The sequence below is a fragment of the Micropterus dolomieu genome, linkage group LG16, assembly GCF_021292245.1.
Source record: "Micropterus dolomieu isolate WLL.071019.BEF.003 ecotype Adirondacks linkage group LG16, ASM2129224v1, whole genome shotgun sequence".
Classification (NCBI taxonomy): Eukaryota; Metazoa; Chordata; class Actinopteri; order Centrarchiformes; family Centrarchidae; genus Micropterus; species Micropterus dolomieu.
In genome coordinates, this window is record NC_060165.1 from 13,348,675 (window position 1) to 13,363,095 (window position 14,421).

Genomic DNA, 14,421 nt, shown 5'->3' on the forward strand with positions numbered 1-14,421 from the left:
ACACACACACACACAAAGCTATGGGAGTTCAGTTGGAGGTTAGACCTTCAGGCTCCACAGCTCAAAGAGAGAGACAGAGAGAGAGAATTCATAAGCAGCTGATTCAGCCTGCCACTGACTGGTGTGATTACTGCAGACGCAGGAGGAAAAGGGAAGCATACATTTTCAGGAACACAGATTATTTCACGAAAAAGAGCAACAAAATGAAAAGAAAAATGAGACTAAGGATGTTAAATTTGGTTGTTTAGGAGTAAAGGATTTTGACATGGCAGACAAAAAGAAAAAAAATGAAGGAGAAAGAAAGAAAGACAGAACATATTGAGTAAGTGATAATGACTCTTTTACAACTCAAGCAACAGCTGAAGATGTTACTGTGTCTCCATACTCTCTCTCTCTCTCTCTCTCTCTCTCTCTCTCTCTCTCTCTCACACACACACAAACACAGGTCCCCGACCTTTCTGATGGCAGCTGTTGACGTCACTCTGTGCCTCATCTAGAGCTACAAAATTCCCACTATGCACTGCAACATGCTGGATTTCTCTATACTGTACAGTGTAATTAAATTACACATTAGCATAGCTCGTTGTTTTGACTGGTGGTTTCCATTTTGTGTTTAGCTTATGTAGGGCCTTCCCATCAGACTGTTGAGTTATTTCCATACTAGACCAATTCTGTTTTTAAGGGCCATTCTGAAAGATGTCTGTGAAGGTTCTCAGTCATCCAGGTCATAGTTATCCAAGAAGGTTGTGAGAATGCCGAACGATGGCCGTTCAGACCTGCCCTCAGGTGTCTCCAACGACCATTTAGACTGTTTAAAAACAGCCAGGAGCGCTAACGAACCAGCGGTATCGATCATCTTGACAATGACCCCACAGAGGTTAAATAGCTGGGTTTTCCTACCATTTACTCAGAGCTGAAACAGCAAAACATCTTTCAGTAGGCTTAACAAGTCCTTTCTGAAACTTCTCAGCAAACATCCGACTTTGTGTTGGCTGTAGTTTTTCTCCCATCTTCCACATATTCTAAAACTGCATTCGCCCAACGGGGGGCTCAAACCTATGACCCTAAGATTAAGAGTCTCAGTGGGCTACGAGCCACTGTTTTTTGACTCACTTTGATTTACAACGTACAGTTCTAACTGAGAGACACTGGAAGCTGAGTGACTGAAGGAGTTTTCCAACTGCTAACTAACCATATTAACCAAAAACTCCTTCGCCCAGTGTGGGGATTGAACCACAAGGATAAGCCAGAGATTGAACAGTGAAGCCGACCAAAAAAGACGTCAAAACACGCGATACTCCCTCGCACATTAGAGATGTAACTGTATAGGATAGACTATAAACTCTCTGTGAATCTGAAAAAAAAACATTCAGCCATCAGTGACGTTGCGTTGGTGTTTGGCAGGTGAGCCTGTAGGTGGGCTGATTAAACAGTGACTGAGTCAGACAAACACACTGAGCCAGTAGACTTTTGTTTGTGCAGCCATGCAGCTACCAGAACTACAGTGTTTCTGCCGTTGCTCTGCGTCATTAAACCACGCTTATGCTGCGAGATCATGCACAGTAGATGTTGGTGCCAACAGGAAGTAGCTTTGTAGTAGTATTTATTGTTCCAAAACTTGCTTCACTGCTCTCCATTCAAATCTTCTTCGTCCAGTAATATACTGTCTATTGATTGAGCAGCCTGAGATTAGGAGTCTCGTGCTCTACTGAACATAAAAAGAATGTCAGGAGTGGGATTGGAACCCACGCCTCCATTTGGAGAGCAGAAGTCTCTTGGCTGAGGAAGGAATCAAACCTTGAGTCTGGCGCCTTAGACCACTCAGCCATCCTGACAAGTGATACATGGAGTGAAATCTGGAAACTTTAGGTTTCCAGGTGTACAGGAGACATGAAAAGTAAGTGACAGCCACTATTAAGATAGCTTCCAAAGCAGTATCACATTGCTGTTACTTCACTATTAAAGGAGACCTATTATACTGCATTCCCAGTCCTATATTCTAGTTCTGTATAGCAGCTTTGCAGGATCCAAAGTTCAAAAAAAAATTTCTATCTTATACTGGCTCTTCATGCAGACCTTCATTCCAGCCTCTGTCTGAAACAAGCGGTGGATGCTCCTGTCTCTTTAAGGCCCCCCCTCTCAAAGACCACTGTCTTCTGGTTGGCCAAGACCTGTACCACGTGTAACAGGCTGTTGTTGCTCGCTGAGTGGTACAGACAGAGTGAGTGAAGCTGTGTGGAGAAAATGACCATATATGGAATACCGGCTCCGTGTAGCTCCATGTGTTGTCAAACGGATCCCAGATAAAGCTGTTGAAAAAAGAGACTTCAGAACAGGAGGAAATCTGTTTGGCTCACAGGGATTTCTTTTAAATACTTTTACCTCATTATCTGAAGCTTTTGCCATGTTTAACATGAACATACAACATTGTAACATTGAAGATAAGTCATAAAATATGGAAAAGCATAATAGGTCTCCTTTAAAGGGCTAGTAAGTGCTTGTTGCATTTTGTGTGTGCTCTGAAAAGAAAAAACTGTTTTTCCTACACAGCCTGGGCTCAGTAAATACAAAACAAAGAAAGTGGTGTGGAACTTCCCTACAATATTGTTTCAGCCAATCAGCAACAAGTGGCTTTGGTGCTCATGCACAGAAGCAGTGGGAGGGAATATACCGTCACATACAAACATGCTGGACTCCAGGCACTGTGAAGAGAGATAGCCTAGAAACAGCCAAAGAGGAAAGGTCTATAGAGTATAAACAGTAAAGAAAGTTATATGAACAGGCAAGGGCAAAGGTGTTTCAACAAAATTTGGGGGTTGTACTTCTGAGGGAGCAATGTATTTGTTTGGCAGCTCAGTTCAAATATCGGGTTGTCCTGCTGCAGAATCACTTACTGTACCTTTAACTATGCTGGCGTTGTTTTTTTGAGGAGCGCAGTTGTCAGTAAGGACAACCTGAGGTTGGGAAACTGTTGGACCGTTTTAATTAAAACCACTGCCGCCCAACATGGGGCTCGAACCGACAACCCTGAGATTAAGAGTCTCATGCTCTACCGACTGAGCTAGCTGGGCTGTGAAAAGTAAACAAATGAGTCTGATTTCACAACTACATAAACCCTCAGTGGCACTGGCTGGATCACTCATAGCAAAGCTTCATTGATAAAGAAGACTATGGCCGGTTATTACGCCTTAACAGTTGAGAGTCCTGAGCTACACGGGCTACATATATACAAAAAAATACGATCTCTGAAACTGAAAAGAAGGGTGCAGCAGTGCTGGCAGATCAGATGAAAGTTGAGGTACCATCTTAAAGCTGGGATACGCAATGTTGGCGAACTAGCAAGGGACAGCTGGAGACCAGAAGTCATTTTGCTCGGGAAGAAGTTAGAGTAATGGTGCGTTCCATTTGACATGGGAAGTCGGAATTTCCGAGTTATAAGGTCAAAATTTCCAAGGGAACGCCCCCTTAAGTCGGAATCCCGATTTCGGAAGAAATTTTTGTACACAAAGTGCTGTCCAACAGCTGTATGTGGTCGTGTTCCTACAGTGTTTAGTGTGAGTAAATAGCGCACAATGCATTTTTTATTATCAACCCGGCGTATCAATAGCTAACCTGGCTAGTTGTAAACAGTGGCTGGCCGAACGAGGTTTTCCGACTTGTAACTGGAACGCCGTCAACTCGGCAACTCATCATTCCTAGCTCCGACCTCCAATTTCCGAGGTAAATGGAATGCACCATAATTTTGGTACTTGCTATTTTCACATATTTTGGTGTCGAAATGACTAGTAGGCACAAAAACTTTTGGAATCCGTGCAGTAGATGGCTTCAGTTGGAGAGAGGAGCTTGTTGTGTTGGAGTAATGTTTCCACCGGCGTCTACCTGGAACAACTCGCCTCTCTCGAGATTTCAGAGTCAGAATTGTCCTTGAGCGAGACTTCTCTTTCTGGTTAAAAACAAGGGGTGTTATCCTTGCCAGAAACACTTATTGTGGATGTAATTTTGATGGGCACAATTTCCCACAAAGGAATGTGTCACAGCGACTGCAGTCAGTTTGCGGCTGCCAGCTGAAACCATCTACTGCATGGATTCCAAAACTTTTATACCTACTAGTCATTTCGACACCAAAATATGTAAAAATCTATCTGATAGGAGAATGGATGGACTGACTGACGAATGGATGGACTGATGGACAGATGTGACAGATAGGATGGATGGATGGAGGACAGAGGAGGGGGTTCGACGTCTTTGATCCTCCCAGCAGAAATAATCAACAAAGCCCTGGAGCAGGCCAGCTAGACCTAAATATGTGTGTGCGCCTGTTTGGTGTGTGTGTGCCGTGGGGTTTTCTGGATGAATGCCAAGACCAGCTCCCACCAGGAGAGAGATCAAAGACTCTCTCTCTCTCTCTCTCTCTCCCATCTCTATCGACCTCTCTCTCTCATATTTCTCACACTCCTTCCTCCCCCCCTTTGCTCTCCCTCTCTCTTGAAAACACTCGTTATTGCTTTTCTTGATTTCTTCGACATTCTCTTGCTTTTTTTTTAACCTGAAGGCAGAGACATGAGAACAATTTCCTATGCAAAACAGAAAAGAAACCAAAAAGAGATGAAAAGAGAAAAGCAACAAAAAAGAAGTCAGAAGAAAAAGAAAATAGACATCGCCAGTTGCACTGATGTTTAGAAACACACACACATACACACACAAAACTACTGACCTGTGCTTCAAAGCCCTCTTGGTTGCCAGGTTGTCATGGGAGCAATTGTTCTGGCAGGTGTGTGTGTGCGTGTTTCAGACGTGTTCTTGTTTCCCGGACAAACCGGACAAATCTCATGACATACTTAAATTTCATACAATTCACATTGAATTAGCCCATTACAGTAAAAACTCCAAAAAACTCATTCTCTTATCACAGATATTTCGAAAGAAAGCATGGTTGTAAATTGACAAATCAAAACTAAGGCAGCCAGAAGCTTTATCACTGGTTCACTGTCTGGTCAAACTATTAAGTCCTAACTGAGACAAGGTTTATTTTCACGTTAGACTGTTTTGTACAGAAAGCATACACACATGCTCAAGTCACAGGTTGGTGTGTACAGCTGAAGTGCTCTTGAGCAGAGCTCAGATCCAAAAACTCTGGGTCCTACTTTTCTCATCATGCAGCACAAAAGTGTCTCTTCATTAGACCTTCCCTGCGTGGCGAAATGCCTAAGCACTTCAAACTTAACATCCCCAATTTGGCTATCCAGAGATAACCCTGATGACATCCACAGGGGTAACTTTAGAAAGCTCCCTGCAGATCTACAGAAGACCTTAAACAAGTGTTTTCACGGGTTAACTTGTACTCGATTATGATGAGTTAACTAAGTCCAATACTGTACCTACTGTTTGCTATCTATTAAAGACATAAAATGGCCTAAAGATAATTAAAAACTAAGAACTAAACCACAAAAAAAAAAAATGTTTACCCTTTCATACCAAAACCAACAATGTTAGCATTGAATTTCTTCCTGGTTAGTACCAGGGTCATCAAATCAGGTTGGATAACAAACAGCTGTGATCAAGAGGTATAAATCATTGTTTTTAAGCAACAGCCAAATGCAAGATCGAAGTCCATCCATCCATCCATTGTCAACCGCTTATCCTGTGTACAGGGTCGCGGGGGGCTGGAGCCAATCCCACCTGACATTGGGCGAAAGGCGGGGTACACCCTGGACAGGTCGCCAATCCATCGCAGGCGAGATCGAAGTGTCAGATTAATATTATTTTTTTATTTGACCTTTATTTTAACAGGAAAATCACATTGAGACACAGTCTCTTTTACAAGGGAGTAAAAGAGACTGAAAAAAGTAAATGTAAAACAACAATTTTTCAGCCATAAGTCAAAATACTACTAATAATAATGAGGTAATGAAAATCCCTGTAATATTTGATTACAAATGTATCTTCACATCTCACACTTACATGACAGCTGCTGCCACAAAATGCTTGATATAAAAAATACGAACAAAAAGACTGCATGTGTGACGAAATAGCGTCTATGGTCTCACAGCACCTTTTTCCCTCCCGTGATGCTCAGGGTAAATCGTAAGAGCTCTCAAATGTTCTCCTGGATATTGTTCGCTCTGCGTTGTTACTGATCTGGGAATTGAAGCTCATTTGCACTCTGTGTGTGTCGTTCTGCATAACAACGTCAGCTAAATGTCTAAAAATGTAAATGTAATTGTGGAGATAATGTTATTTTCCTATTGAGACTCGCAGAATGCTGCACTACGTGAGCCGAGCCGAGTTTGTCATTAAACCAACTCACAGAGGCTCCTTCACAAACAACAACTAAACTTTCTCTGTGCTTATATCTCTTCTTCCTCTATCCATCTTTTCATGCCAGCAGCAGCTTGCAGATTGGTCATATTTTCTCTCTTTCTTGCTGTCGTTCTTCATATGCAAATAGGCAACTTAATCCCACTCCCCAAATCCCAATCAGTCTCTTTTCTGACCCCTTTCTTTTCCTTTCTCTTTCTGTCCTGCTTTTCTCCATCACTGTTCTCCTCTGTTGTCCCATATTGCCTCTGTAGCTCTGTCATTCCCCTCTCTTTCTCTGCATCTCCATTTCTCTTATCATCCTCAATCGCTCCTTCTTCTATCCATCTTTCTTTTCCTTCCCCTCTTTTTCATCCCTCTCTGCCGTGTTTTTTCCTCCCTCACACACACACTCTCTCTCCAGCAGTAGTCATTCTACTTATAGCCTCGCCATAAATCAACCTGTCATTCTCCGTCATGCTCGCTGGATCTCACTGGGGCTCGTGGCAAACACACACACACGCGCGCGCGCATACACACACTGCAAGGGATAGCAACATGAGGCCACACATACACAAGCACAAAACCCAGGCACAGACACACAAACGCTGACAAATGTAAAGACTCAAACAAATCACACACACAAACAAATTCAGAAACACACAGAAGCACACATTCAGTACAAGTGTATGGATTATACTGCTAAATATGTAAACGTGACACACACACGCACCAATACAAAGATTATTTTAAGCTCTCTTGCACAAACAGTCACACACACAAACTCTTCAGTGCAAACTTAAGACGCTCAAGATTGATTGAGAGGGAGGGTGAATGATTAAGGGAAACAGAGATGTAAACAAGGATGACAGGAAGATGCCCACCTGTCCTTGTACCACACGCACATATACACACACAAAGCAGCTGAAATAATCTCTACAGCCCTCAGGGCCACAGCTTTTCCAACCATCTCCTTAAATTCACCTCCTCCTCCTCCTGCTATGTCTACATTTTTGTCTCTGTCCTGTTCATCTATCTTTAAACCCTATGTCCTGGAAACTCTGCTCATATACATATACTCATTTGCATTAGCCGAAAATGAGATTAAATATTGTGGATTACATCATTTACTTGATGATTCATATAATTTAATCACTGTAGGTGGGGATCATTATAATGGTGTGCACATTACTTATAGTGTTATTCATTTTTAGGGTTAGTTTAGGCGAAACGATACCCGGAGAATGAGTGATGGCCCTCTCAGAGAACACAACAACATCACTGCTCTCTGAAACCCATTATTTCCAATGGCTTGCACTGCGTCGAGCAAAGTGCTTGACACAATTCGCATTGTGTCTCAAAGGGCCTTTAGACAGTAAGAGTTACATTACATATACAATACATTTTATAGGAAGCATAATCAGATAGTATTTTATTAACAACAGAGAAATTATTATTATTTTGAACCTATCTGCAAAATGATCACCGTTAATTAGGAGATAAAGAAAATATTTGGAAAGACTGTGGTCTTGATTCAGTACTAAAAAAGTTTGAAACTGGAACTAAATGTAATATTTTGACTTTTTCAATATTTAACCAAAGCTACAGTATTTTCCTAACCTTAACCAGCTCTTTCAATAGCTTAAACCCAACAATATGTAGGTCGCAGCAATGTGACCAAATTCTCCACTCTGACTTCCACAATAATTATGTCACATTTCCAGGATCGGAAAATTGGATTCAAGCAGCAATTTGATCCAATTCCACCAATTCCAATTACTCCACGTCATATTTGGCAAATAACATTAACAGCATAAAAAATGTATTTTTTGCCACCTCCACATCTGCCTCTTTTGGCTATTCACATCATCTTTTCTCTGACTTTCGTTCCACCTCATCTGGGTGCAGGTACAGGTCCCTGAGACGCAGAATGGCTCGATTGGGCTACAGCATGGAACCTGCAGCCATAGCAGGGTTACTCTCTGAGTGAACTATGAGTCTTGTTTTCATGTTGTTTTGCCTGTTGTTATTATGCGCTGTCGTGTTGTACTTCATATATTTCTGTCTGTCACTGTGATGATGTGTGTCCCTCCTTCCTTCTTCCCTCTCCTCGTCTCCTAGCGCTCTGTGACGAATGCAGGAACCTCATAAAGATCCTTAGGAGTCAGAGGATTTCATGGGGCTTTGTGTGTGTGTGTGTGTGTGTGTGTGTGTGTGTGTGTGTGTGTGTGTGTGTGTGTGTGTGTGTGTGTGTGTGTGAGAGAGAGTTAGTGGAAGACAGCACATGTGGCATGCAAGGTCACGTAATCCTGTGGCCTCCAGATACTGTTATTGACACACACTCACACACAGCACTCTATGACCTGCACTGCCCTTGCATACACACACACACACACACACACACACACACACACACAGATGTCCTCATACAACCCACAATGCCCTCACTGTTATCAAGAACACAAACAGTAAAACAGATACTTTCTTGTTTGAACATAACTTGAATGCTAAAATTCTTTGTCCTTTTTAAAGGATTGGGCAGGTGGTATTGTATATTTTTCTTATTTATTATTATCAACAAATCATATAAAAAACAATCATAACTAAAACCAAGACAACATTGATTCTAGTAACAGGTTTTCCCTGTGCAGCCAAAGCCTGATATATTATTCCTCTATGCCATAGAGCCCTATTGTTGTCCAAAAACTATTAAAAAATCATCAGTGAGCCAAACACTGCACTGGGTGACATACTTCTTCATTACAATAAACACGAGCACTGTAGTGTGGTTCCAGACCTCTGATTCGTTGACCTTATCTCAGATTTGTTCAGCGATTAGACACTTGTTTCCGTCAGTAAATTACCAATCAGAGCTAAGTCGTCATCTTCCTACATACCTAGCTATCAGTGTTGGGCAAGTTACTTCCAAAATGTAATACATTATAGATTACTAGTTATTAGTCATTTGAGAGTAACTTTTGAGTTACTTTCACTGCGATTTAATGGGCACATTATTCGGATATTAAGATGTGCTGCATGATCCATCAGGTAACTACCGTCTTGTTAAGAGGAGCCGAGCTCCACAGTATTTTGCACCTTGCCTACAGTCGGATTCCCACAACAGGAAATAATGTTACTTTTTTACTCAGGGATTTGTTTTTCTGGTGCCAAAATGTTCCTCAGTGTTGGTGAATTATTAAAAAAACAAAACACCACTTAATTTCAGGTTAAAATGCGTTGTAACGCGCGTTACTGAGATTGTAATGGGTATAATATTACAGATTTTATTTTAGTAATGTGTTATATTACTGCGTTACAGCAAAAAGCTATACATTACTGTAATAGCCTTACTTTAGTCCCAACACTGCTAGCTACACACAAAACGAACTATGGAAAATGGTGACAAGCTGTACAGGTTGTTGTATGTCAACTTACAGAAATAGCATCTGTTAAATCAACATATTTCTGAGATCAATGTGAAAAATTGCAAGTTAACCCCCACCAACAAACGCTACCACAGCTTCCATGGCCACTGACAAAAAGACCGCTCCTCCCCGAATAAGTAATTAGCTAACAAGAACAAAATGTGAACGAAGTCAAACATGTCAACTCAGTCTCGTTATCAGGCTAACATACACTTTCCTCCATGCCACCGTAAACACTCACCAGGCCATCATGTGTGTCAGAAAATAGTACAACATGCACAATTTACTCCTGTTTGAGTAACCTTTGCTAAAAACTACAAACTTTTACTGAAACCTTATATTGTGACACATTGTTAAAAGGTTTATTTCTTCAGTAAGAACCAATGGGGGCTTGAGGATGAGGGCCACAGACGGGTTTGGAAGGTCAGACAGTATGGAGAGACGTACTATGACACTGTTGGTTTGGGCTTTTCATGGGATTTGTTGACTAGAAGGAAATGCCAGCCTGATCCTCTAAATGTATAACACGCAGCACAAATACACTGATATAGATTTCCAAGGTCGCATTTCAGGCATTCTGTATGTTTCTTATACTAAGTCCTCCTCTCTGTCTCTGCGCTCCACTGCTCTCCTCCCCCTCTGTATTCTTCTCCCCTCCTCCCTTTATCTCTCGAAGCTGTCTTTCACACACACACACACACACACACACCCACCCACCCACCCACCCACCCACACACACACACACAGTCTCTCCAGAGATGAGTCCATTGCTCTGACCTCTCTCTCTCTCCTGGGAGAGCTGGCTGTCTGCCCAGCTCTGTCTTTTTCTCTCACTGCCTCACACTTTCTCCTTTTGCTCTGCATCTTTCTTCTTCTTCTGTATCTCTCTATCTATCGATCTATCTATTTTTCTAATCCCCTTTTGTCCCCCCCCCCCCCTCTTATCCTCTCCTCTGTTGCATGTCTCCCCTGCTTTTGCATCCTCTTATCTCTTAATCCTCTCTCCACTCAATTTGTTACTTCTCCCCATCTTCCCTCTCTTTACCCCATTCTCCTTCCCCCTCTTTCCCTCCTGCCCCTCCTTAATCATTTCTTTCTAGGCTTCCGGGGAGTTGGCTCAGCTGCGGGGTTCTGCCTGGGGCTCCTCGCCCAGCTCATGCTGCCTCTCTCTGGGCACGGAGCCCGCAGAGGGTGGGCAAGGCTGAAGGGAGAGCTGGAGGGGTCTGTGTGTGTGTGTGTGTTTGTCTGCATCTAGTGATGGGGGAAGGGGATCAAGAAAGTAAAGAGCGAAGGAAGGGGAGAGATTTAAAGAAAATGAGGAGGGGGTTGTTGACAGAGATGGAGAAACAGAGAGACACTGATATAGAAAGAAGAAACAATAGAGAGGAACAAATTTCTGTTGAGTCACGCTTTGCTGGCTGGAATGTGTGTGGCTACGGCAGCAACATCGTTCCTACTGGTTACAATACGGGCTAAAACTAAAGATTACGAATGAAGCTGCTGTCAAGGTGACATCTTAAAGTGGCTGTTTTGTCCGACCAATAGTTCAAAATCAGATGATCTTCAGCTAAATATCATAGAAGAGTATGAAAAACAGATTCATATATTCACATTTAAGAATCAATTGATTTTTGTCATTTTGCTTTTAAAATTATGGTAAATTGATGATCAAAGTAGTTGCTGATAAATTTTCTGTTGAACAACATTGAACAATAAACTTATCTTTCGGCTTTAGCTATGATCGCACTGTATTCACTGAAGTAACTGGCAACACAAGCGGTCAAACAAGTTTAACCACATTATTAAACCACTTTATCAGAAGGTAAAACCAAAATTAAAATTTTTGTCATAATCTCTCATTGCACAGGAAAACTATACAAAACTAGACTACTAGACTACTAAACTAGTACAACTTGAACCATACTGAAACTGATGCTAGAAGCAGGTAGACACACACACACACACACACACACACACACACACACACACACACACACACACACACACACACTGACAGACACCTGTACCCAGCTGCATGCAGAGAACAACAATTCCCCTGCTGGTCACTAATGGTGCAGCCCTGCTGGGGTGGAAGCAAATGGCCTGGACCCAACCAAGCATGATGGGAGGGAGGAGGGGGTTAGTAGTCAGACCGAGGGAGAAAGAAAGTGAGATAAAGGAAGGGAGGAATTAATGTGAAATGAATTTGATGAAAGCAGCCACAATGAAAGAGAGACTTCACAAGAGAAACGAGGAGAAAGGAAGAGAGGTGTGGGAGGAGAACTCACACCAGTGTTTAAAATGTCGCCTTGGACTGCTATCTCTTCATTTATCTCCTCACGCTCCCTTCCAAACTCTCTCTCTCTCTCTCTCTCCTTCAGCTTTCTTCTCGCCTTCTGTTCTCCTACTTACGCCTCTCAATTTTTACTCCTCCATCTCCCCCTCTATACCTCTCTCACCCTGTCATTCTTCTTTCCTCTTCTCTCCCTCCTTCTCTCTCTCACAAGTGTCCAGTTTGTCAGCGATGAGTTTCAGTGATGTAGCGCCCTCTGTCTGTATCCACTGTTACTGCAGCAGCACATTTTAAAACTTCAACCGTCCTGGCCATATTACATATAACAATTAAGTTAGCCATTCACTTGGAGAAAATCTAGGGTAAAAAGCCATATCTCAAGATAACTATTGTTCAACGTTATGAACAATTTGTCTGAAATTCATCTGAAGTAATGTAGATGTATAAATAAAGGGTTGGAATGGCATGGAAATAAGCATTTACTAAGATAATAATTACCTTTAAAAAGATAATTGTAAAATAGAGAGAAAATTAAATTGCATGACATTGTGATTCAGAAAAGACACAACTTGACAATTCTACATTCCCTTGAGAGTTCATTCTTGACCTTGGAAAAAGTAGTGACAAAATAACTTCTTAACTTGTGAGCCATTGTATGCCACTGTGTTTCATAAAACTGAAACCTAAGGTGAAAAGGTACATTTTTATCTATATAACGCCAAAAGCACATCATGTCTTTGAATGAAACAAACACATACAATCAAACATACACTTATCTCTAGTGGATAGAGTGATTTACAGGAAAAACTGCTTCATTTAAATGCACATGTTTACAGTGACAGTCTGACGAGGTCCTGCTGTTGCTGTCACATGTGTGCCAGGGCTGCCTGTATACAGTACGTCCTTGCACCAATGACAACAAGACATATCCCCGTACATTTATTGAATGTAATGAATAACACAATTTTGATCTCTATTCAAGCGGCGTGTGCATTTGACAGACGACGTAGCAGCACGGCAGACGCTGATGTGAAATATATGCTGCTGCATGTGTTAAAATATGCAGGATGAAAGTCAGGAGATACAGAAGTGTTTTTAACCCTATTATATCACAGATTAGCAGAGTGTGAAAGCTTTTAGCCACAGTCTGACAGTGGCTGCTGATGGATCGGAGAGCACTGTTGATTCAGTGTTCCGATTTTGAATCCCAGACCCAAACAGACTCAAACAGATTTAGTTTCTTTACCACCACCCTGCATTGATGCAAACATAACCCGACAGAGAGATTCAGCAGCTTTATGAAAAGGATACTTGTGTGAGGCTCGGAGAGATGCCAAGTGCTCTGTTTTGCTGAGACAAAAAAAAAGATATATTAAAGACAGGGGTGGAAAGAGTGCTAGAATATCCTCCACAGGTAGAAGTGCAGTTATTTGACTTTCCTCATCAATTTAGTGATGCTCTCAAAAGCAGTGACCATGTTTTCACTCTAATATGATAAAAGGGATGTTAATACAAACTCACATCTGTCCACATAAACCTACTCTCCAGGAAAAAATTTCACATCAGGCCAATATTTTTAAAATGTGTTATTCCAGGACTAGCCAACCATCCAGAGATGTTATATTCTCTGCTTGCAATAAAGTCAATTACTTAGTATATGTCTTACTGACGAAAGCTCGAAAACGAGCGAAGAATGCAAACTGACAATGAAACGCCAATGTTTTTTGATGCTTGTATGTTGTGTTGATGCTTGTATGTTGCTCCTCAAATGTAAGTCGCTTTGGATAAAAGCTTCTGCCAAATGAGTAAATGTAAATGTAAATGTTTTTTTCCAAACAGATTCTGGATTTAATATTCACCCCAGTGCATTTTTCAGACTGGTGGTACTTGACTGTAACTATACAGGATTTCCAATGTACATTTGGGATGGGTGTTTGGTTGACAACAGTGTAAATGGAGAAGACACTGCTGTTTCTTTTTTTTCCAAAGGTAGTTGAGCAAAATATTTCCTCAAAAATCTCTCAATTAAAGCAGAATTACTGATTTTAGAACAAAGTCATAGAAGTACAAGTACTTGTAATTACTTATTGTCTCTGGATTGTGCAATATAAATAGTGTCAGTCCACAATATATGTAATTAACTGCAGTCCATGTGCTCTGTGGATGTTCAGCGGACAGCATAAAGTAGTTGAGCATCATAAAACCACAGTGAAACAGGAGAGACAGAGGTAACACATTCTCTTCGTTATCCAAAGAGCTGGTTTGGCAAAGAGTCAGTGTCTGTTTTAGCGCAATACTCTGGTCTTGTCAGTCTACAGGCAACCACAGCTACAGGCAGTACACTTATTAATAAATCATTTTAGCCAATCAGTGATGGATGTGTTTTGAAGTACAAAAAAATGCATG

At 41.5% G+C, this 14,421-nt stretch overlaps 2 non-coding genes across 2 annotated transcripts; both read right to left on the reverse strand.

Annotated features, from left to right (window-relative positions):
• Positions 1-1,724: 1,724 nt before the first annotated feature.
• trnal-caa lies at positions 1,725-1,835 on the reverse strand. The gene is made up of 2 exons: positions 1,798-1,835; positions 1,725-1,770 (listed from the first exon to the last, which is right to left on the reverse strand). It is a non-coding gene; the product is annotated as a tRNA-Leu (tRNA).
• A 1,163-nt stretch (positions 1,836-2,998) lies between these two features.
• trnak-cuu lies at positions 2,999-3,071 on the reverse strand. The gene has a single exon. It is a non-coding gene; the product is annotated as a tRNA-Lys (tRNA).
• Between the last annotated feature and the right edge of the window lie 11,350 nt (positions 3,072-14,421).